We start from the raw sequence: 24,454 nt of genomic DNA on the forward strand, positions 1-24,454 counted from the left end.
TCCTTATTTTCACTACACCTCAGTCTCTTTATATTTTTATCCTACTGGACTCTTATTGTACTATGTAACAACCACTACAAATGTTTTGTTTTAAAACAAACAAAAACAAATACATAGATGCATACATAACACATACATAAGGACATTACTGTTAAATACTGTTCTCCCCCTCACTAACCTTTTCACATAAAGCCTGTCTTACCCCTTCAGCTATACTCTAAGCTCCATGTGTGAGTTGTTAAACAGTTTCAGGTAGACAGTAGGGGCATAAAAGGCACCATTTGACTGCTGCTGTGCAATTAGACCTAATGACAATGGTTTCAGATCATGTGGTGTGGAGCATGGACACATTTTTCAACCATGAAAGAGCTCTTGCTCTAAGCCTGCAGAAACTTGCACACTATTTGGAAACTGGGTTATTTTAATCATAGTGTCATAGAAAACGACATGTATTTTAATCAACCTCAGTTGACAACGCTGCAACCATATCATAGCTGATGCTGATTCCAAACCATCTCAAGAATTACTTCCAGGTTTGAAGAACTGGCCACTTAACTAGGCCAGTTAGGAGCACAGCTTGCCCAGCTGCTTCCCAAGCCCGACCTTGCAGGATCGGGGCCTTGTCATTAAGAAGATTTTGAGGACCAAGGTGTGAGACCAAGCGTGATCTCGAGGGCTGGATCCCAGGCCCTGGGGTGTAGGCACCTCCCAGAGGCTACCCTCTTCCTGGCAAGAATTTAGCTTCTCTGCCCTTCAGCACAGTCAGCAAACAGCACCAGAGTTTTGCTTGGCACTTCCTTTTGACAACATCTTGCAGTTTACACAGCTGGTCCTCTATTATAGAAGTTGTGGGTGACCTTTAGTACATAATAATGCCTTCAACTTTTGAGAAGCTGGTTGCCATTTTTGCCCACTGACCACAAGACTTCCTGAAGGGAGATGTTTCTGCACCATCAAAACTGACGGACAAGATTTCTTGATTTGCTTAATGAAGTAACCATGGGGTAGCTAATGCTAGAATAGTTATTTCAGAATTAAACCTTACTGGTTTTTTTGTGTGAATGTTATTCTACACAGTAAACAAAGCCATAAAAGCTTCTATAATTTATGTTTTTAATGAAATAATTAGCAAATTGGTTGTTTATAAACAGATACTTTACATATATTATAAATGTTAGGAATATTGGATACACCAATACCAATGTTTATAGAAAACACAGAAGTACTTTAAATAAAATATTTGATGGGCTAGTATATATACATATGATTATATATAGGCATATAATATATATGTATATATGTAGATTGTATAGCATGTATATGAGAGAAGGGTATGATTTAGGAAGTTTACAAAGTAAACCTCCTTTGGGAAACTATTGTATAATTATGTTTTAAAACGTGTTTTAAAACACACAGTGAAAAGCTTTAACAGCTTTAGGAAATAACTTTTTTTTTTAGGAAATAACTTTTAGAAGCAAAAATCAAGTGGAAAAGAATCCACAACATGAAAAACTGTTTAGCAGAGAAGGTTGTAACCTGTGAAAACTTAAAGATTTTTCATTGAGGAAGTGACTTGCATGCTATAAAGAAGCACTGACTAGAAAAGAGTACAGTTGTCCCTCAGAATCCTAGGGGGGTGGTTAGGTCCAGGACCACGCTACCCACCCTCCAGGATACCCAAATCTGCGGATGCTCAAGTCCCTTATATAAAATGGCATAGTATTTGCATATAACCTACACACATCCTCCCATATACTTTAAATCATCTCTATATTACTTATCTAACTAATACAATGTAAATATTATGTAAATAGTTGCTGGTGCACAGCAAATTCAAGTTTAGCTTTTTGGAACTTTCTGGATTTTTTTTTTCTGAATATTTTGATCCCTGGTTGGTTGACTCCATGGAACCCACAGATACGAGGGCCAACGAGAGAAAGGGAATGAGTAGCTAAAACATATGCAGCGGTCTGGCTACTTCAATTGGATACTTCCGAAGTATCCTCTGATTCTTTGGAAGGACTGATCCTTCTTGAGAAGAAGGTCATACAAAGTGAGTCATGCTACTGACACTCAAATAATTGGAGAATGAATAAATTACTGACTGAATGAATAAAATTCTAAGTAGAGTCTCAAAATATCAGCTCTAAGAGAAACCTAAGCAATCATCTGGTCCCATTTCTTCGTTTTATAGAGGATATAGAACACACACGTAGCCAAGTGGCATCTGCAAGACTGAATAGCTAAGTCATGGCAGCAGTAGGGCTAAAACCCAGGACTTCTGTTTCCCAGGTCACTATTTTCTGCATGTCACTGTGTTCTCTTTTTATTTTTAAAAGAAAGCAGTAAGAGAAAAAGAAGTGTTGTCTAAGGAAGCTGAACCCTGTAGTTATTTGCTGGACCTGGAGAAAATTAACTCTTCATTCCAATAGATAAGACTCAACAAGAAGAGAGCTCTTAACCAGAGATTAAAACAGGTTGTCCTGGGCTGAACTGTGTCCCTTCAAATTTATATTCCAGAGTCTTAACACCTAGTACCTCAGTATTTTGGAGATAGGGTTTTAAAATAGGCAATTAAGGTTAAATGAGGTCACATGGGTGGGCCCTAATCCAATATGACTGGTGTCCTTATAAGACAAAGAGATTAAAACACACACAGGCATAGAAGGAATACCATGTGAAGATACAAGGAGAAGATGGCCATCACCAAGCCAAAGAGAGAGGCTTCAGAAGTAACCAACCCTGCCAACAGCTTGGTCTCAGCCTCCAGAATTGTGGGAAAAGAAATTTCTGTTTTTTAAGGCACCTAGCTCATGGTACTTTGTTATGGCAGCCCTAGCAAACTCATACACAAGTATTGACAACTACTGCCCTTAAGAGTCAGAATGAAACCTGCAATCCCAAATTCAGTTGTGTGGTGGTTACTAACAGTAGATGAAGGTGTGAAACATGTGCTGCTTCCTGTGACTGTATTTAGCTTATTAAATGTATAACCAATTTATAGTTATTTTAGTTGTAATTTGCATTTCTATTTAACAAGCAAATTTGACTTGACTGTACCCAGCATCTAGTTCATACCAACCAGCATGTCACAGGGAAGGGACTACTGGACTTATCTTACTCTGGATGGCAACTATCAGTCTTGCAGGAGCTATGATCCCTAAGCAGGATGGCACTGCGTTTCAGGTCAAGTGCCAACTCTAATCCATGTAATAGGGGGCTGGCTGGTAATGTCTGTAGCAATAACCGCCATAGGCACAGGAGGGGTGACAGTAGCAAAGATGCCCCAGAGAGTGGAACATCCAACTGCAGACCTGTTAACTGCAGGCTGGTTCCCTTTTATGTTCAGCTATTTTTTGAAAGTTGTCTTAATAGACTAATAATGAAAACAACATATTTTCAGTGGAATAAGAATATGTAGAGGACACGCCACACAAGGAACAAGCTCACCACCCCCCTCAGGGAGCGAGCGAGCAAGGGAACCTGTTACTTGTTCTAGCTCCCCACTGCTGCAGCAGGGGCTCCAATAAAGCTTTGCCTGAAAAAAAAAAAAAAAAAAAGAATATGTGGAGGAGATGGCAGCAGGAGGAGACAGGAAGGATGTGTCCTGGGCAGATGACACCCCCTGACTGAAGAAGGATAGTTTTGACAATAAACCAACACATACCCATATGTTCTTTAGGAACAGCTATACCTCTTCCACTACCCACAATCTTATTTTTTCTTCCACTAACCAGCCTCACCGCTCTACGTCCATGGCTGAATATGCTCACTTAACAGCTAAAAGGCCTGGAATTATACCACTGTAGGTTATCAAGTGAATAGTAATGTAATAGCTATTGGTAGACAAACACTAAACCTGTCCATAAGGAATTTGCACCTTTCTTACTACATAAAAATACCACGGGAAATTAACTACTAAGAGAAAACTGTGTCATATGAGCTTTCTGAAATCCTTCTTATTAAATACCACATGTAAAGATCACTTTATTCCCACTGGGAGAGAAACGTACTTTCATTCTTTGGAACATTTTAAATACTGTGAGTTTCATTATATATTATACATTATATTTTTTCTAAGTGAAACTTTCTGTAGTGAATTTCAAGAGACCACTTCTGTTTACACAGGATTGGACTGGATCAATTATAGAAAATTTCAAAATAAAATTCAGTTTAACTTTTTGAAAGTTTCATTATATATTATAATTACAGTATTCAAGCAGAACAGCTTTGCACATAATTTCAAAGCTTGTCTTTGTAGATCTGAAATTAGATAGTGCTTCATTTCACAGATTCCAAACAAACCTCAGAAACAACAAAATTATAAGACAATCATAAAATTATAAAAACTGTTGGTTTCTTACAAACAAAAATGCTTTACACTGTAATGTGAATTCACTTAAGAGTTCCAGTTTGCTTATTTCTTTAGATTATATAACTTTTCCTCCATTTAATCAATGCATTATTTTAACCAATTTCAGCAATGTAACATAATGCTATATTATCCAAATGAAGACATAATGAATAATAAGTTATTAAGAAAAATTCTTTTTACTTGTGCATTCAAATTACTCTTATGGCCTCAGCAATCTATAACCTAGCCAAAATCAGTATTCTTTCAAGTAAAGCATGGAGGCAAAAGAATTTTAAGAAAAGTAGACCATTAGCTTCAGTCACCATATAACATTTGTGAATAATTTGCTCGGTTTCAAAAAGTGCAAGAAAAATGCTGCACATTTGAAATCTGGTGAAAGGTAAATGAAGACAAGGCCTAGAGCAAGCCTTACATGCCAAGGGTTAGAAAGGAAGCGAATACACAGCTGCTTTAAGTCAAGCATTTATAATCTAAAGTATGTAGAAGGAAAACACCCTGTAAATAACAGAATTAAGCATGAGAAACACATATGTGAATATGTTTAAGCCAAAGTCAATAAAATATCCATTAAACAAGTTCACAGAACAAAATTGAACCATAAGTTTTAAAACTTGTATAAGGTTCATTCCACTTCTTAAGGCCAAAGCAATACTGTATTTACAAACACAGCAATAGCAAACTCCCGAGTAGCTTATGAATATTTTCTGTGCTTCTGGAAGATACTACAACACAGAACATACTCAGGCAAACCACCAAGTTGAAGCTGATGACCTTGCAAATTTATACTTTAAAAAAAAAAGGATATTGAGAAAAACAAAACCCACATATTAGAGAGATAAACATTGGTGGTTCTCTAAAATTTAACTGCTGTGAAAGACAATTCTTTTCTGCAATAAAATGCTTGAAATATTCAAAATTACTACCACAGTATGGCTACAACGATTTTTTTTTCTTCAACAATAAAAACAATAGCAAATAAGCTGTGGCGATAGCTCTGATTTGATGTGAAATTTATTTTGAGAGTTCATTAAAATTTAATTCTAGGAATTATTGGAACTACTAGCATTTATATTTAGTTTTAAGTCAACATTCTGTGCCAGTTATTTTTTCTTCCCTAATATAATTAACTCCTCAGAAGTCCTCTATTTTAAAAAAATCCATCCAAATGACACGCATGATTCAATAATTAGTGAATATGAGTGGCCTTCCCCCGTGATGGGACAATATCTTACAGCTCCCTCCCAACTCTCACTGTGACAGGGGATGCCCTGCCAGGAGATCACTCTCCCCAGCAATGGCCCCGCAGGCACTGTGGGCACATTGTTTATTTAAAAGTAAAATTTAGGGATGAATGAAAAGTGAATTATTATTCCTAAACACTGGTTTTATTCTGACATTACTAAAACTCAAACCAAGATTTTTACATTTTTAAGTCAAATTAACTTTTTTTTTAAGCTCATGAATTAAGACACTCTAATCTTTTAAAAATGTTCCAGTGAATGATTTTTAAGAAAAGGTCATATAACTAAACTGAAATAATGTAGAGGCAAGTCTGATAATCCCCAATTCCCATAAAACTCAACACCTGCAGTCTACGTAATAAATCAGTTTGTGAATCTAATTGCTCTTGTTCTGCATGCTTCCATGAGCCTGTATAGCTAAGCTAACACCATTGTCATAGCCTTAATCACAGCCGGGTTTATTTTTGTTGGCAGCCTTATGCAAATCATTGTATTATGGGTCTTTGCACTTAATTCACTCAGATTATACCCTGATACCGAAAACAGGTTGTAAAACAGGAAGGGATCTTCGAACTGTTTAATTAACTATGAGTTGTAATTTCTATTTATGTCTAACTGAAATGTTATAGCTCAAACTGTGTTAAATATTCATAGGAAAACAGATTATTCTGTTTCTAATTTAAAATACTTAAGCTTACTGTAATTTAGAAGTTACAGTTACCCACAGAGAGAATATATCAGTATTTCTTCAGTGTTTTAAGCCAATTTCTCTTATTCTGTGAACTAACCTCTGAAACTAAAAATCATCAACAAAACACTAATTTACTAAATGGTACCTTAGTGACCTAAAAGAGTTGCAGCAACTTCAAAATGGCCGCAAATTCTACCCTCTGTCTTCAAATCTTTTACCACACAGTCTTTTCAGGGAACCACAGGGAAACCAGTTGTATCAGTCAATTACCACCAATTATTGTTGGTCCATTAAATTCTCAAGAGCCAGAAAAATCTGATATCTATCCCACATTGTTTACCTCTTTCACTTTTTCTAGTATAGTAAACTTTCTAGAAAAGATTAAAAAGGAAAAAAAAAGGTAGAAGGGCCACCAATTAAAATTCAATCACAGGACATTCTTTTTCCCATGAAGGAGCCATTGCATATCGGCATCAAAATATGCTCATATTTAGTAGTAGAATTGCTTTCAAACTTTCCCTTTTCCCATTGTGAGTAACCTGGGGTCTCAGAACTTTTCTGGATGCTGTTTTCACACCAAACGAGAAGTGGTGGGTAAAAAAGGAAGAAGAGGATAGGAAAACACCAAGGAATTCATTCTAGGAACGCTGATCATTCGGTGAACATACTGCTTATGAGCATTAGCTACTGAACCGTACTCTGTCTACCAGACCACATGGCTGGAGAGGCTCAACGCAGGGGTAATCTCGGGATCTCTCTGCATGTGAGGAGAAGAGAGTCCCAAAGACCAGAAGAGAAATCAGGGAAGACCTCTTCTACCACTGGGCAATCAATCTCCATGTCTGTTACAGTATATGGAATCTACATTTATGGTAAAAAGGTAGCTAAAGGACTCAGAAGGTCACTTGAGTGAATCATCAGAGACTACATTGTGGTCACAAGAAGAGTTAAAAAAAAGTATCAAAAAAGAATTATCATTCATTGGACTCCAAGTGTCCATCACCTTCACGCCACTATTGGGCCATGACCTTGGAAGCTTCCTGCTGATAATAGTACCCATTATCCTCCCAAACAGGAACCCAGTTGTTGTTCAAGTTTAATTTAGATAAGGACAAGATGTCTTCCTCCGGTTGTAGAAGGAGAAGCATATACTACATAGAAAGGGCCAGGCCTCATGGATACTGGGATACTAATTCAACCAGCGGTAGAGCATGGAGTCGGGGATCCTCTGCTTAGGGATTTCCCTCACACCCTAACTTAATGCCCACCAGCACATATGGCCCAACTCTACTTCCAAACGAAAAGTAGAGAGTAGGTCAACTCTCATCACTAGAGTCAGACCCTCATCAAATCCCACGTGGTCTTTCTCCCACAATGACGTCTCTTTATACACCTTCAGTTTTATAAGATATTGAGCATGTTATCTATAATAATTTATAACAGCGGATTGCCTACTGTATGCCAAATACTGACTGTCCCAAATGCATGATATTTATGTCTCACAACAAGACTGTGAAGCAGGTACTATTGTCCCTATTTTATAAATGCAGAAACTGAGGCACAGAGCTGCTAGTAACTTACAAGAGACTGCTCATTCCTAAATGATAGAGCGATGATTGCATGCAGCCTGACTCCAGGGCCTGCTGAGAGCCATTATGCTAAGCTGAGCATATGAAAGTGAATGAGAGTCTGTCCCTGTCCACTGGGAGACCAGAGATATTTTGCTTGATTGTTTATTTGCTGGTTTGCAGGAACAGGGGTGAGTTGAAGGCTAAAGAAAGCTCAACAAATTATTTAAATACAGAGTGATATGACTGTAACAGATTTATGAATGGGGCATTTAACTCAATCTGGATTATAAAATATAGAGTGAGAAATAGGCTGAAGTGTTGCTGAACAGTTGAGATGGTCAGGCCATGAAGAACATCCTATGCCAAGGACCTTGGGATTTTTACTGTAGTTTTAGTTAAATTGTCTTTTAAATAGACCATTCTGGCTGCATGTGCCAGATATAAAAGGGGCAAGAATGAGGACAGATGGATAAACTGGTAATTACTGAAATAATCCAGTCAGGGAAATTTAAGGAGCAAATCCTCTGAAATAGGGTGGCGGTAATTAGGATGGACTTGACAGTAAGGATTGAGAATTACTTTGAAAGTCAAATTAGCAGGATTTGATTGATTGGATTTAAAAATGAGGAATTGGCAGGGAGCAGTAAAAGATGACTCTTAAGGTGAATGGGAATGGAACAGAAATACACAATGAGGTCAGTTTCAGGCATGTTGAATATCTCTCCATGTCTTGTGTACAAGGGATAGGGATGCCCAGAAAGCATCTGAATGTGTGAATATAACCCTCAGGGAAGACGTGTGAGCTTAAGATAAATGTGTGAGAATATTAATATATTTGTTCTGATCCATTGCAACCATCTTAAAAGAAAAAAAAAAGATCACATATGTTGCCAGGAAACTAATAAGCATAAAAGCAACCTAATTTGAAAGACTGACCTCCATGAATGAGGAAAATAGAAACCAGATTTGGTTTACAACTTCTACTGTTGTCAGAAGCTACAACAACACTTAATAGCTAGGAGATGACTTCTAGGGATATTACCAGAATGATTCTTCTGGATTTGTCATCCCCTCCTCAAAGAGCCCTCTTCCCTTCTTCACTGTGTTTCAGACACTGTTTTGTCCTTTCACTCCTAATTTGCCGGTGGTATCCCGGTATTCCTCCATTTGGGATCTTCCTACTTGCTGGAGGAGTCGGGTGTATACACTTAGTAAAAAGAAGAGGAAATCACCTGCCTTCAATCGGTTTTTACTCTGAGTAAGCTGCCAAGTGGCTACTTTAACAATAAATGTAGGTGCTTTCTTCAATCTTGATATTTCTATATTTTTGCTTCAATCAAGTCTGTGATCCAAATGAGGGGGAATTATCTATAGTCTGCATTTTATTACCACTTCGTTATAGCAAAAGAGTTTTTATTTGCACAGATACACACACACACACACACACACACACACACACACACACACACACACACACACACAGGGAGTTTTATCATGACTTTATTTTCCATGGTAAAGGGTAAAGGCGGGACTTCCCTGGTGGTCCAGTGGTTGAGAGTTTGCCTTCTACTGCGGGGCCTGCGGGTTCGATCCCTGGTCGGGGGGGCTAAGATCTCACATGCCTCGCAGCCAAAAAACCAAAACATAAAACAGAAGCAGTATTGTAACAAATTCAATAAAGACTTTAAAAAATGGTCCACATCAGACGAAAAAAAAAAAAAGAGTAAAGACGTTTACAAGCAACTTGGATTCCTCATCTCAGCTGAACATTCAGAATCTTTGCATTTTAAGTCAGACCCAAACTTAGGCCAGGTAGAGAGAGGTCTAGTGGTGTGATTCGATGAGGGCTGAGATATTTTGTGCCGAAAAACTCCCCCCTTAATCTCTACCCGTTCCAATTTATGCTTACCTTCCCACCTTGGCCTGAACTCGGTGTTAATCCATAAAAGGTCACCACTAAAATGTAAATATGTCATCTGGAGTAATAACTCATCCAGCCATTAAGTTTTATTAGCATACTAGAATAAACTTATCGTATTAACCTACAAGTCACTTGATATGACTTTAAGACGATAGTATAGTATATTAAACTTGGCTGGTGGGACAGAAGGAAGAGAATGGTCTATAATATAAGGCAAAGTCTGGGATAAAAGGAAAGCAGGGGGTCCTGGGGGAAGGGGGACAGGGGAAGGATGTCAAAAGAAGAAGGAATAAACACATTTACCTAGAGCAAGCTTGCCCAGATGATGAAAAAGCACTTTCGCTTTTGAGTCTCTGCTTTTTTGAGATGACTTAAAATATGGTCATTATTTGCCTGAAATCCTCCAGGAAACTTTGAATTAAATATGTACATATTGTACTAGTTATCTTAGAAATGTGATTGGGCTGCAATTATGTCAGTAAAGCTCTAACTACCAAAAGAAAATTGTACGGCATCCTCTATCATGCCTGGACAAATTTAGATGATTGAAAGCATAAACCAGGCCATATTTTATACTACCTCGATGTAAAGCAAAGGAGGAAAACTCTGAGTTCACGCATGCTGGATGTCAAACAACTCTGGGCTTTGTAGTGGAAGTAGCATGCTCCCTGGGGGAAATGGACACTCGGAAATACAGTAGCCATCCTGCCACAGCTACACAAAGTCAAGAAAATGGTCCACTGAGTACTGTAGAGCTCCACAGGGTTTGAAACAACCCAGCCTGTAAGTCAGTTTTTCTGGAAATGTCAAATATTCTGCACTTAACTCTTTTAGCTACAGAAGTCTTCCTCATAATTCTCAGGCTCAAATGATGGGAAACTGTGGATTTACGGCGGGGTGGGTATGTATAACCAGAACAACAGCAAGCACAGCATCTTGTCTCTTTTAATACTAGGAATTTTCAGACTCAATGAAGCTCTCTTAATTCTAGGACCTACTAACAGTATCCTTCATTTTATGAGACAAGCATGTCAAAGTACCTAAGGTGGTATCTTATATATACTATGTGCTTGACAAGTGTTCGTAAAATCTGAACCCTGGAAAACAAAAAGATTTTTAAAACACATCTCTCAAAAAACTTTCATCATTGGGATCTTCAAATAATGCAACACCAGATTATTTCTCTCCCCCTCTGACATTCTATCAGACTAGACGATATAAAAAGGACTTGGTGAACAGCGGAATGACAGATGTGTGAGCCGTGTGATGCTTCCTAGCCTATGTACATCTTTTCTTATGCCTGCTTTTCAGATCCTTTTCTTTCTCATTATTTTTCTCGTGCTCCATGTATTCTTTTACAGGGAAAGAAACTACAAGACTTCTCAGTTCTCATCACCCACACTGGCAGGGCTAGAGTTTAGTAATTCTAATTAACTCAAGGTTTCTTTTAGGATTGCCAGATTTAGCAAATAAAAGTATAGGATGCATGGTTAGATTTTAATTTCAGATAAACAATGAATAATTTTTAGTATAAGTATGTCCCATGAAACATTTGGAATGTACATATACCAAAAAAAGAAAAATTTAGCCGGGCATCCTGTATTTTCATCTGGCAATACTAGTTATTTGATAAAATCATAGATTATGACTTAAAATTTAAAACTTTACAGGTAAGGATCCTCAAGCATGGTGATAAAGAGATTGGTGTAACTCAAACTGACAGTAGCAGCCTTAACAACCACCTAGACCTCTAAACCCCTAGTCAAGAGCTCTTCAACAATCTTGCCTCTTTGTAAAAGCATCTGGTTAAACTTATCCACTTGCCTTTATTTAGCTGAGTACATGTCATTACTAGCTTCCAAGGGTAGAGGGCATTTTTATTACACTGAAAGGTTGGTTCTGCCCCTGCTCCCATTATAACAAGACCTTTTTTTGTAATAAACTTGGAAATCAGTTAACTATTACCTTCACCGTAGCACTTCTGATATTGAATTACAATTGTTTCTATACATATATTTCTTTCCAACAAGAATATATACTCCATGAGGTCAGGAACTCTATTCATCTCTATATGCTCAGTGACTAGCACAGGGTCCTGGTGACAGTAGCCTCTCAATAAAGATTTAATAAATCTCTAAAAATGGTTAAACAGTTTAAGTAAACAGATAGTGTTCAAAGTGAAAGAGACAGCTTTCAGTACTCCCAAATAAAGATGGGAAAGCCAGAGTATAGATCTGTCCTTGAGGTCTACATACTTGGAATATCGAAAACGCACTCTTTCACAAAGTAATCCTTGATGCTGTGATGGTTGATTCTATGTGTCAACTTGACTGGCCACAGCGTGCCCAGATTAAATATTATTTCTGGAGGTGTCTATGAGGGTGTTTCCAGATGAGATTAGCATTTGAATCAGTGGCCTTAGGAAAGTAGACTGACCTCCCCAAAATGGGTGGACATCATTCAATCCATTGGGGACCTGATTAGAACACAAAGTGGAGAAAGGAGGAATTTGTCCCTTTTTCCTGCCTCACTGTTAGGCTGGGACATCTCATCTCATCTTCTCCTTCCTTCCGACTAGGGTTTATACCATGGGCTCCCCTGGTTATCAGGCCTTCAGACTCAGGACTTGAGATTGAATCTCACCACTGGGATTGTAGGACTTCTCAGATTCCATAATTATGGGAGCTAAGTCCTTATAATAAACCTCCTACTGGCTCTGTTTCTCAGGAGAACCTGACTAATACAATGCCATTGTTGGAATAAATACACACTACATGGGCCTTGATGCTAATCTGATATTAGAAACATTACCTCTATGACAAATGATAGCCAATGTTGAAGGTTAGTAACGCACCCATAAAGCACAGAAAAAAAAAAAAAAAAAAAAAAAAAAAATCTGGATTTGAACCCAGGTGTCTCCAATTCTAAGCCCATTTGCTTAACTACCTACCACCCTGTAGGGGTTCTACTGGTGATCTCACATCTCAGTGATGCCTCCAGTTGTTGGCTATTTCAATATCAGCTACTCCTTGGAATGAGAGGCACCTAAATTATATCAATAGTTTTCATAGATAACATGATCGCTTCCTGGCTTAAATAGCTTTTTAATGTATTTATTCTTTATGAAATTATCTTTTAGGAGGTGAATGTGTTAATGCATTTGCTTTACCCTGCATCTCTTTCTGGTTGGGTAACAAATAATACAGATCACATTTTCATTTACTCTAACTTGTAAGAATTTCAATTTAAAATTAAAAAAATGTAACACCGTAGAAATAGAATCACTAATTGAATTACTAATTATAAGGAGATTTTTGCTGGTGTACAGCTTGCATTTAATTGTAACTGAGTTTTACTCAAGTCATTAAAAAAACTTTCAAATTCATAAATCAAGTGAATTTTAAAATATGTAAAATACAGGTACACTATTTGGATTTTTTTCAAGTCCCATTTTAAGATGACTATCTAATTTCTTTATAAACCACCCAACGAATTTTCTATTATTCTCTGCTTGATGCATATTTTTGCGACTAAAACTCATAGTTAAGTTTACATCTATTTTTAAATCTCTTATAAAGTAGATCTTCTAAAACTTGTTCAGAGAAAGAGAGACAAAATTTCTTCCCTAGTTCCACAATGATAAAATTCATCAGATTTTGTTAGTTTCAAATATTCCAGGTCTTACTTTCACATCAGTTCTCAAACTTTAGTGAACATCCAAATCACCTGGGATGCTTATGGATTCAGACTTCTGGCCTCTACCTCCAGAGATTCTGCTTCGGGAAACGTGGGGTAAAGTCTCTAAGTCCCTTTTCACAATGGAGGTGATTCTGACACAGGTGGACCAAAGACTTCATTTTAAGAAACTCCTTTCTGTCTCCCACTATGGTACTTCACACAAAAATAAAATAAAATGAAGATTAATGCGCTGGTTCTCAACCCTGGCGGCACATCAGAATCTCTAGGTCTGGAGCCAGGCCAAGTGCCTTAGGTTTGGTCTAGAGTCAAGGCTGAGAACTACTGGCTCAAAAATTATGAGGAATGACTACAGGGTACTGTGACACAATTCCTTAGGTTGCTTGTAGAATGTGTCTTAATAAGCAAAGCCTGTATTTAGAAGTAACAAAAGCAACAAACACGCTTTTATTAAATTTCTTCATTTTTTCATTCCTTAGCAACTTGTAACAGGAATAGGTGACTCTTGGGGTGACCACATAGGAGAAGCCATGTTCTCCCCTTGGTGTCCAAAAAGACTGTGAGGTTTACGAATGCTTTTACAGCAGCAGAGTTTGCCACCCTCTGCATTCCATAGTTTTCTGATCTAACAGATTCTTGTGGGTGCTTCAACAGCCATGGCCAGCTTGGAGGACCCAGCCAGCTCCTTGATCAAATAGCAGTCCCGCAAATGCCCTGGAAACCAGGAAAGCAGAGTTCATTCGCACCGTCAGCTTTGTTACCTCTTCCGAACTTCCGGTTGGATTCTTTTGTATTAAAATAGAGTAAGTGAAAAGGTGGAATTTTCATTCACTTCCACACAGAGTAGTAAAACCCCACCACCGTGATTAGATGTGCCAAGAGAGATCCACATGCAAAAGCATTTAAAAAAGGAAAGAAGTCGACTTGCAAAGAGGGTTTGCAAAGGAAGCCAGCCTTTAGAAGTACCAGTTCAAGGCTCCACTTAATTTGTGAACTCAGCGAGACAGGGTGGGCCGGGTTTTGTTTGTTTACCTCAGTATTCTTTACTTCAACGTATCCTTCTCCCTGACTATGAGACATGACGGATATCCTTCTCCATCACTGCAACAGGGAGGCAGATGTTATGGGGGTTTCTTCTCAAACCTACGTGTGCCTATTACACTGGTTATTGTAATTTTGCAGTTTTAATTATACTACATAAAATGCACTCTGTGTGTGAAAAGAGTTTGCTGTTGTTGTTGCTTAAAAACTAATGCTTAGGAAAAGATCTTTGATAAAAGCAAATTAAAATATTTTCTGTAACCATATAAATTCCAAATGGATTAAAGATTTAAATGTAAAAAACGAAATCATGAAAGTACTTGAAAAAAAACCCTTTGGAGAATTGCTTTACAACCTGAAAGTGGGAAAGTCTTTTCTGACTATGAAGCAAAATCTTACAACCATAGAAGAAAAGACTGATAAATTCAACTGCATAAATGTCAAAAGTGGGCATGACAAAATATCAAGCAAAAAATAAAAGACAAGCAACAGACTGTGCAAAAATATTTGCAGATTGTGTATAAAGGGTTAATCTCAACATATTAAAAGCTCATAAAAATCCATAAGAGAAAGACCAACAAACAATAGAAAAGAGAAAGGATAAAAATTCATAGAAAAGGAACAATAACTGGCTCTTAAATACATAAAGAGATGTTCAGCTCTACCAACAATAATAGCAACAATAATAATAGCTCAAACATACCATGTGCCAGATACTAGTCTAGCTCTTTACATATGTTAACGTATTTAATTATTAAAGCAACCCTATAAGGTAGTTAATATTCTTTTCAATAGAGGCATAGGAAATGGAGGCACTAAGAAGGTAAGAAATTTGCCCAAGGTCACAGAGCTGGTAAGCGGTGGAGCCCAAATTTAGGTGCTCTTAAGCATTATGCATACTTCCTTTCCTAATAAGAGAAATGCACATTAAAGCCACATTGAGATTTTCACAATTTTTTCCACTCTCTGACTAACAAAACTTTCAGTTTGATAATACTGTATACTCTCTAGGCAAAGTAGAGAACACAGGCACTCAGCTACACCGCTGGTGAAGTGAAAGCGGTTGCAATACCTACTGAGGGCAATCCAACAGTGGCTATAAAAATTACAAATGCATATGCTCTCTGATCCAGCAATCCCACTCCTGGGAATTTACCTACATATATAATCGTGCACCTGTAATATGACATGTTTCTAAGATCATTATTCACACAGCATTGCTTGTAATAGTAAGAAAAATTAGAAAACCTCCAAATGTCCATCATAATGGCATAGCCACTGAATAGAATACTATGCATCTGTAAAAGGAATAAAGCAGCCCTCTGTGTACTGACATGGAATGATTTCCAAGATATAGTAAATGCAAAAAGCAAGGTGCAAACCAGTGTGTATAGTGAGCTATCTTTTGTACAGAGAGAAGAAATAAGAATATATATTCATTGTGTGGTAAGGGAGCAAGAAAACACGATTCTGAATTCCAAACCTGAGTCCATCCTCAAAGGAAAAGCCTTGACCTAATATCAAAACATTGACAAATAAATATACCTTATGTCTTTTAAGTTAAAATAGAACGATAAAATATGAATTCATTATATTCTTATGCATCTCTAGCCAACTTTGTCAATGAATCTGATCATGGTTTGTTGGGTTTAAACACGATGCTCTGCCTAAGGGACCCTACACGTCATGGTGCCCAAGTGGGGTGACCTATGTCTCTGTGCTTCTGCTTTGCACTTTCTCCTTTGTTTGGATTCACATCTCTCTTCATCAAACAGAAAAACTTATTATGCAAACTCTTTCTTGGGTCTTCAGTGACACTATAAACATACAGAACTCACCAGAACAAACTGGTTTTTCAAAAGGGCACTGTTTCAGGTTATCCAGAGAAAATATATTTTGTCACCCTTATTCTACTGTACCTACCGAGGTGGCCAAAATATATTACTATACCATATTTCTCATAATAGATTATTTTGTCTGACTTCTTAAAGTAAGCAAATATATCATTTTTCTGGAAGTAGCCTAAATCACACAACTTCGTAAATATTTTATTAAAAAAACAACAATGCTATTATTCCTCCGCATAAGGTCAACTTTTTATAATTCATATAATAAATTATTTATTTTAGAAACTACCTTCATACAAAAAGAAGCAGACAGTTTGTTGCTTAACAAAGCTACTGTATAAAGTATGCTAATGTTGGAAGAAACTCCAAAATATCTTATCTGTCTAGAAAAGAATTTTTGAATTTCTTAAACAGAGGAAACTAATTATTTGGCACTGGACTACACGTGCTCCTTTCTGAGTGAACTTCAATGCATTTCGACTTCCATTACCTCAGATATAAAGCTCAACAGCATCTTAGCCAATGTGGGTCAACAGAATGTAGAAAGAAAATCTCTACATGTTTCATTAAGGATATGTCTACAAATATGCTATAATTGTACACAAACAGAATGTCATTTTTTATTTCAAAATTATACTTAGAGAGGGTTTAAATACACAGCATTTTTACTATACACTTGCATCTGTTCCACTGGAGAGTACAATGTCATTGTCCTTAAAGATAATGAATCACTTTCTGGTTTAAAGTATTAACGCTTTAACAGTACAAAGAAGAAAGTGCTATTAACAAAGAAAGTGCCACAAGAATTCAGAACCAAAACACAGTGTTCCTAACTGAGAGAATCACAGATAAGGGGCATTATATTTTGGATTGTTGTCCTGTAACTATATACTATCTTAACATCCCACAATAATTTATTATTTTAATCTATAATAAAATATGGTATTGTTTTATTAAAGTTGGGCTTGAGCATGTGACTTTCTTCGACCCATGGGATGTGAGTAGATGTGACACTAGTAAAATCTTTAAGCATGCTTAATTCACACTTGTGCTGTTTCAGGTAGTCATTAGACCCAGTGAGATGAGAGGCTTATGGAGCAAATCTGACCAAAACAAACTCTAAAGCAAACACAGCCAACCCACGGCCTGAAACAGAGCTGCCCAGCTGAGCCCAGCCTAGATCAGCCAAACACAGCCAACCTATAGACTGTTGGCAGTAGAATACATGTCTGCTGTCATAAGCCATGGAGATATTGCGTTTGTTTGTTATGCGACATTATTGTGGCATAAACTGACGGATGATGGGTTTTGAATTGAACATAAATATTTAAATGTAAATATGTGAAAAGGAGAAAAAGGGCTTCCCAAGCTGAAGAACCACATTAGTAAAGACATCCCATTAATCAGTCATTGAGATCTGTCATTCTTTCTTGGCATTATTTCTTCCATCTCTTCCTTTCTTTTCATTCTAACAGCTTTGACATCTTTGAAGAGGATGTTGAATTCATCTTCATATCTCACCTACTACTGTAAGTGTCTCCAAAGGAGTCCTTTCACTTAGTCTTTTTAAACTACCCTGTCCATAAAAGCCAGATTAATGGTGCTAAAGAAACTGAGAGTGTAAATTTCCTATTGAGAAATCTTCAACACGTCCCCATGCAGACTGAACTAGTTTGTTGAGCTATTCTTCATTTCCCTAAACATCTTTTGAGTACCTACTATATTCTAGCATTACTACCAGATGTATGCAATAAGAAGCCAAAATCAGACATGGTCCCAGATGAGTAAGGAAACCAGCTATTTCACAGCTATGAGAAAAGACCATGATTGCAATGTGCAGAGAGCGCAAAATCAGGGAACATAGCACCCCATGAACTCTTCTTGAAAAATCACTCTACTAAAAATTTCAAAACAAACAAAAAAGAATGACAAATACTAGATTCATTGAAATAGCAGAGAGTATTCAGTACTTAAGATTAAACAACTATTAGGATTTTCATAACAGAATGTTATAAACCTTGACAATGTCAAAAGAATAGCTAACAAAAACTGTCAGATGAGAAAGAGGAAGTGGGCTAATTTTTGTCCTCTTCTCTTAGCATGAAGGTAGTTTCTAAAACAAATAATTTATTGTATGAATTATAAAATGTTGACCTTATGTGGAGGAATAATAGCATTGAAGAAAGGTTTGATTTATGCACATATGCATCAAGAAAAGTCTGGAATGATACATAGCTGATATCATCAATGGTTATTTTTCAATAGGAGGTGATCGAAGTGATTCGCTTTATTTTTAAATAGTTTTTTTTTTGTATGAGGAAATTTCATTTTCAGTGTACTTGCCACTGATCCTCCTTTCCAGCAGCAAGGTAAAAAAGAACAGTGAGGTACATATTTTTGGTGTCTAGTAAAAGAAAGTGGAACAAAATTGTCTTGGAAGAAAGAGAGAGACCAACAAATGTTAGTTGAGTAGCTACCATATGCCAACCACTCTATCATGTATTTCTTGCAACTCCATGACAATTTACTAGCTCATTTTTCAGACGAGGAAGGCCAGGTAAATAATGTGATGTGGATCACAAAGTCAGTCAGTGACAATGGCCAAGTGAGAACCCAAGTCACATGACCTGAAAGCCATGCTCTCCCTCACCAATCCTCTCCTTCCCAATTTCTCAATCCTAAGTCTAAGAGAATTTAATCTCATTTATCCTTTTAAAATAAATAAAGTGTTCAGTTGCTGGCTCTGTAAAAGTATGCAGTTAACCACAAGCTCACAATCAAGTTGAATCTGAATGTCAAAAGAATAAGTTAATTAATTATGTGACAGCACATTTTTACTACTGATACAGTTTATACCAGGACACTACCATGACAGAGAAGTGCCAAGTCTAGAATTGTTAGAATAAATGATGGGAAACAGAAAGTTATGTAAAGCATTTCTTAATCCAAGCCTTTTTTTTTTACATTAATTTGCATTCTACTCACTTTGACGATTCTTATGCAGTGGTAGCAAACGTTGTAAAGAAAACAATTAAAAGCAAACAAAACTTTTCAACAGTAGTCTACTGAGCATTATAGCCTCTATTAAAACTATAATTGTATACTCTAAATACTCCCAACAGGACAGTTTGCAATTCAAACTTCCTTTTGAAATTAATGTATTTTCTCATACTTGGCAACTAATGATGAATATAATAAACTAAGTATATCTCTATTTGACATATTACATACAGTATAAAACCTATACAAACACATTCTTTTCAAAAGGCTGAGATTAATAAATTAAGTATGTTCCTATGTTCCTACTTTAAATAAACAGGGACCAAGATGTAAAACATAATCTCAATTAACTGTAATAATTAGCCACTCTTTATAGATCAAGCTGGCCATTAGCTAGTTACACATAGATGAGTATAATGAGTATAAATAACCAATAGTCACAAAGACAGTTTTTTTTTTGGTGCCTCTCCCAACACTTATAGTTTGTCTTTTCTCATGTCCTCCCTTAACCATTCATTCATTCAAGCAAAGTTGACTGAGTAGCCACTAAGTGCCAGGCAATGTGATAGGCTAGTGATTAAGAGACAGGACAGGTGCTCCTCTGAGAATTCACAGTTCATTGGAAGAGAGATGTGTAAATAGCTAGTTGTAAATCAACTTACTAAGAGCCACAGTAGAGCTCTTAAAGGATCACAGAAGAGAGAATCCAACTAGTTGAAGTTACCAAAGCAGACTTCACATAGGGGTTGGCCTTTGACTTCAAAACAGGAGGAGGAGGCTTCTGCCAGGCAGAGAAGTGGGCACAGAATGCATGAAGCAAGGGAAAAAAGTAGAGCTTTTAGAACTACGACGGTTAGTACAGGTTGATCCTCAGCCAGTAACACATAAATCATTATTTGCTACTATGCAAATATAAATATCCTATGGCCCAAAATACAGCTTTTTGAAATGCTTCTCCCATTTCCAACAATGTCATGCTCTCTGGAGAGGAGGGGCATATAGAGACATAGCAACAATGCAGGGAGTTTAGGGTCAGAAAAGGAAGGACAGGCTTTCCACGGACTTCCCCTGCCTGGGAACGTCCTTTCTCCTCTGAAAATCCTCCTGCAGTCCATCTCCCTCTACTTAAGTCTCTAACTCTCCCAACTCAGCCAAACTGCTCGAAAGGGTAGTTGAATCTCAATATCTCAGTTCCCATTTACTTATCAACACAAGTAATCTGGATTCCACCCTTCACTACCCCATCAAACTGCTAGGACTAGTGGCGTACTGTCCATTGCATACCTTTCAGTACTTATGCATATTAATCCCTCAAAGGAACCTGGCACCACTGACCATTCCTCTCCTGCAAGCTGTCTCTCTATCTCTGGTTCATATACCTCTCCAACCATACCTCAGACTTCATACTTGGCTCCTCGTCCTCTCCCTGGCTCTAATATCCTCTTAAATCTTCTCTTGTTTGGTCCTTTCCTTCCTCAACACACTTTTCCTGTGTTACCTTACGTAATGGTTTCAGTATCATCCACTTGCTGATGCCCCCAAGTCTATACTTTTAGGCCAATCCACTCTAGAAACCCACATCCAAATTTTCAACTGTCTACACAAATCACCTGTACATCTGCAAAACCTCTCAAACTGCCCAAAACTGAACTCATTATCCTCTGTCACCTACAGTTAAACCTACTAAGATGAACTCTTCTCCTGCATGGAAATCTCTTCGGTATTTGGAGAAAAGAGCACTCAATCCTCACTAAGTCTTTTATTACCAAGTAACTGTAGTGTTAATTATCCAGAAGTCAAAGTTACAGTAATTTCAAACAGAAAGAAATGATAAACCTATGAATAGTACTGAGAAAAATAAAGTTATCGTAAAGTCAATTAGCATAACCTCAAAGAAAGAATCAGCTACCTTTTACCTAGGGTTCCTTATTATTATATGTAAACATAAGGTAATATTTATGTGATGATACACATTCACATTACAGTGATTTTAGGTAAAGAAATAGTATTACTTTTTAAAGATAAAATATGGCTAAGCCCCATTGAGAGATGTTGTTCAGAACACAGAGAAAAATACCAAATAGTCATCTCCAAAATGAAAATATTTATATGCATTTATTAACCATGAGTATGAAGGATTTTCATATTTCAATTACTTAAATTCCCGATCAACATATACAATCGCTGATTCCTAATGGAAAATATGCAGGATAATGCATATAAAGCTAACTATTATTGAAACTAACCATTTCCAAATGTCTTTTAAATATTAATTCCTCATCAGTAAAAAAAAAAAAATGAGCAACACGTATCTATACGTTATAGTCAAACAGTGCTTTACTAATATATATAAAACCCACACAAAATAAATATATGTTTTTTAAAAGGATGAAATTAGAAATAGAATGAAATGAAATAGATGACATTCTATTTTCTTCCCATGACTCAAGGGATAGTAGACATTCTTCTATGTAGTCCACTGTTATAAGCAACTATTACCCCCTAATTTTCCTCCTACATTTTCATCTGCACACGTTTCTCCAATCTCTGCCATGTACTTACATAGTCTTAGTTCTTATTACCAAAGATAGCTTAATTCCCCTTCCACCTAAATTCATCAACATTGCTGGCCCCAGTCAACCATTACTTAAACTTCTCAATTACCTTCTTTTCCAAAGGCTATTTCTCACAACTTATTAAGGAGCTGACTTTTTTTTTTTTTACTCAGAATTTCAGTAGCCAAAAGAAAAACTTGAAGATGATATAAAGGTGAATGGCAATACTATTTTCTCTCTGTAACACCCAAGAATAATGTGAATGTCACCTCCCATTAGAACACTCTGCCTTCAGAGAATTTTCTTATATTTATCATGTACTTTGGCTTTGCAAGGGCAGCCAATCAAATGGAAAACTGGTACAAAAAGAGGCAACTTAGAGAAAAAAGGTTTGACAACTTCAGTAATGAAAATGCAGAGTTCCAATCACCCCAATTCAAAACTAGCAAACAAGCCCGAGAAAAAATCAAAATCAATAAAATTATTATTTATTTTTCATTTAAATTGACTTAAGACATACTTCACCAGTTTAAGAATGACCAAGTGCCAGCAACAGGACTGACATCCTTGTGGCCACATCAGTACCTAAATTACTCTGTAACTCTCCCAAGCTGTAAAATAAAGCCTAAATCCATAAAGTCAGTTGGCATCTACTAATATCCAGAACTCTTAAATTACAAATATTATCTAATCCTTTTTTCCTAAATAATGCTATACATTAAGTACATAACTGCGTTATAGGGGACATGGAATGTACTGTGTAAAAAGAAGCATTTCCTATTTCTACCTTAATGTGCAGTTATTTGGCTACCAATCCCTACTTTTAATTCATTTTTTTTTCACCAAAATGAGAAAAGGTATTTTTTCTTCTGCAACAATAAATATTTATGTATAGTATAAGGAAGGAATCTCTGCAAAATTACTTTGATCTACCCCTCTGACCTGGTCATCAAAAAACATTTGTTACACCTGGATACTCCTATGCTTCAGCTCATGTTACAGTTTGCTTTAAAGAATTAATGGCCTTAAAATGTATCAATGTTTTGAAAGTTTGACAAATATGAAATATCCACTCAGTGTTTCTAGTAAACCCATTTAGTTGAGTAGACTATTTTAAATTATAACCTCCTGTTTGTTTAATAAAATTAAGATTGTAATGTAGAAATATTTTAGATGGCAATAAATCAAAGCAGTTAACTTTCTCTTTTTTTTTTAATACTAAGAAAATAATGCAGGTATAGGTGATGTAAATGCAGCTATTTGACTAAAATATATCCCCTGTAAGGTTTTTTTAAGGGTATAATAATTTTGATTTTTGCCAGCAATCTAAGCTTAGTAAATAAGCTTCTGCTATATATACCTTGGAACTTTATTCTCAGCCTGGTTGCCTTCCTGATTACTAAGTCTTTCTAAATTAGAGCAAGCAATTTCTCTTTGTTTTACCTAATATTTGAAAATGGCAAAAAAATCCCCTGGGTCACTGAAAATTATCCTTTCATTCCAGCCGCCTGTTTCAAGTCAGTCAAAACATTCCAGACTTCAAAAGGAGGCTCTGCCTTCTTAGGCCATTTTGGTGTCCCTCTATGGTTGGCCTAGGAGGGATCGGTTATTTGGATAAATTAATTTCTGGAGCCTGCTGGCCTTCTAGAAGACCTCAATGTCTGACTGCAAATTAGTTCTACTGAACATGAAGAAATCCCTGGACAGGCTAGAAGAAATAAATGGTGATAAAATCTAATACTACAATGTTTGTAATGTGATTTTATTCTGCTATGTAGCTTGTAAGCACAGTTAATGTTGAATTAAATATTTTAAATTTTTCAAAAAGGGCCGTGAAAGCAGAAAATCAGATCAGGATCCAAGTCACAGCAAAAAAAAAAAAAAAGGCTAAAAGCCAACTTTAAAATAAAACTTCCAGCAGGAATCTTTTATGAGAACAAACAAAAATGTCCCAGTTTTCCACAAAATCCACTATATTTTTACATTGCAGATACAAAACCCCTTGTCGGCCACCCCTCCTCTGAGACAGGAAGTCATGCAGTTGAATGGTGCTTTAGCCGGCCGTGAATAAACTGTGAAGCAGCCCCTGAGTACGGACTTGTACAAGTGCCTTAGGAGAGCTTATCCTGAAGGAAGAGAAGTCCCTGAGCCAAAACTAACAAACAGGGCCCCTCAAGCGGAACAATGGCCCAGAAAACTCAGCAAAAAAGAAAATAAACCTCGTTGGCAGTTTGTTTTTGACTGTTAAGAGCTTAGCTACAACTCTATCAAGATTTTTAAGAAGGTAAGAAATTTCACACACAAGGCCTTCTCACAGCTGCTTGAGAGTTTATAGTGCAAACGTATCATCTTGTCTTGCCATGTCTAATCCACTTTAGGAGATACTTGTATCCTTTCTTTCCAAAGTAAACAGAACCACACCTCAGAGAAAGAGATGAAGAGAAGCTTCCTTTCCTCACCTCCACACCCTCAGGCCAGAGTTCAGCTTGAGTGAGCTGAATCTAGTTCCTAGTCAA

General features: G+C 36.8%; 1 protein-coding gene and 1 long non-coding RNA gene across 6 annotated transcripts in view; one reads left to right on the top strand and one right to left on the bottom strand.

The window, feature by feature from the left end:
* The window catches only part of LOC309646382, a 125,516-nt gene extending 114,807 nt beyond the window's left edge, over nucleotides 1-10,709 (top strand). The window contains exon 2 of the long non-coding RNA XR_014255324.1: nucleotides 9,490-10,709. This is a non-coding gene — a long non-coding RNA (uncharacterized lncRNA). The remainder of the gene's footprint in view (nucleotides 1-9,489) is intronic.
* EYA1 (EYA transcriptional coactivator and phosphatase 1) overlaps nucleotides 1-24,454 on the bottom strand; it is a 325,931-nt gene that overhangs the window by 275,459 nt on the left and 26,018 nt on the right. The window lies entirely within an intron of this gene.

Source organism: Balaenoptera physalus, assembly GCF_965194825.1.
Source record: "Balaenoptera physalus genome assembly, chromosome: 17".
Taxonomy (NCBI): domain Eukaryota; kingdom Metazoa; phylum Chordata; class Mammalia; order Artiodactyla; family Balaenopteridae; genus Balaenoptera; species Balaenoptera physalus.